Raw genomic sequence first — 1,868 nt, 5'->3', positions numbered from 1 at the left:
AAATAACGTTGTAATATTCCTTTTTTCCCATTCGATGTTATCCAAACTTTTCTGCCATCCTTACCTGAATATCAGATAGTTCCAGGAACAGAGCCAGCCTCACTCTTCCCCAAGTTATTTCCAACCATAAAAGGGTGAACAAGGAGAAGGGAAAGGAATATAATCTGTCAGGTGGATATTCAGGATAAAGAGTAAGAATTTTAGGGGCGCCTGGGTGGCACAGCGGTTAAGCGTCTGCCTTCGGCTCAGGGCGTGATCCCGGCGTTATGGGATCGAGCCCCACATCAGGCTCCTCCGCTATGAGCCGCCTTCTTCCTCTCCCACTCCCCCTGCTTGTGTTCCCTCTCTCGCTGGCTGTCTCTATCTCTGTCGAATAAATAAATAAAATCTTAAAAAAAAAAAAAAGAGTAAGAATTTTAAAAGTGGGGTTGCTAAATAAGCTATGAGATGTACCCCCCCAGCCCAAGTCAAAAACACCAAGCTGGCATTCCCTCACAGACCAAAGTGCCTGTGGGAGGCGCAGGACTCAACACCACACACCGTGGAGCCGGGGAGGGAAGAGCCTTGACCACCAGCGCAGCAGGTAACAGGTGCACAGACCTCAGTCCTGGCTCGAACCCTGCAGGGGCCTGAGAACTGGCTCCAGCCCCTCTCAGCCACAGCCTGGGAGACCCTGGAGAACGCTGCCGTAGACAATCACCCACAGACAAGAGAGCCTTTGTGGAAGTCCGGGTTTCCAGGAAAGAAATTCCAGCACACCACTGGAGAAAGAAAATAAAAATTTGGACGCACTAGAGAGGGAAAGAGGAACAGTTTGAGTTTACACATGTCACTCCTCCCCCAAGGAAGCACAGCTCAGTGCCAAGTCAGACGTTTCTTGGCCCTTGATTTCTCCCACAGGGAAAAATGAGAGCATGTGAGTGAGCACATGGCTTCCCCAGTTGTGCAGCATGTTGCCAAACAAACCTATTTCTCACTCACTCTGACCAGAGTACTGAGTCATGAGCGGCATGACTTGGGGGTGGGAAAAGGCTGGCAGAGTGACACATAAGACCCGCACAAGGCATTAAAGGGACGAGGGATCCTACTGTGTTTCAGACCCCAGTAAGAAGCCTGCCCACAAGCTGATCTTGCCTGCAGATCCCCCCAACTGGCCCAGAGGTGAGCCACGCACCTCACCCCCACACCGCTTTACCCTCTTTTCTGTGCAAAGTCTTGATGGTGTCAAGAGTGAGCTTTGGCTGGTGGCTAGTGAGCATGCACAGAAAGCCAGCCGGAGTCTGCAGACTGGGAGACACCACAAACTTGAGCTTTAACCCTACCCTTGAGAAAACAAAACAGAGACTGTCAGGGGTGCCTGGGTGGCTCAGTCGGTTAAGCATCTGCCTTCTGTTCAGGTCATGATCTCAAGGTCCTGGGATGGAGCCCCACATCAGGCTCCCTGCTCAGCGGGGAGCCTGCTTCTCCCTCTCCCTCTGCCGATCCCTCTGCTTGTCCTCTCTCTCTCTCTCTCTAATAAATAGATAAAATCTTTTTAAAAATTCAAAATAGCTGTTTTAAGGAAGCCCAATGAGCTACAAGAAAACACAGAAAGACAATTCAATGAAATCAGGAAAACAATAGACGAATAAAATGAGATAGAGCTAGAAATCATAGAGACAGAAAGACAAAGAGATAGAAATAATACCAAAAAAGAACCAAATGACTTCTGGAGCTGAAGAGTACAACGAACGAGGTGGAAAATGCCACAGAGGGCATCAGCTGCAGAATGAAGCAATCAGGAGAAAGAATCTGTGAATTAGAACAAAGGAACTTTGATATTATCCAGTCGGAGACTAACAAAGGAAAAAGAAGGAGAGAGTGAAGAA

Source organism: Ursus maritimus, unplaced genomic scaffold (assembly GCF_017311325.1).
Source record: "Ursus maritimus isolate PB19 unplaced genomic scaffold, ASM1731132v1 scaffold_21, whole genome shotgun sequence".
Lineage (NCBI taxonomy): Eukaryota > Metazoa > Chordata > Mammalia > Carnivora > Ursidae > Ursus > Ursus maritimus.
Note: the sequence above shows the minus strand (reverse complement) of the source record.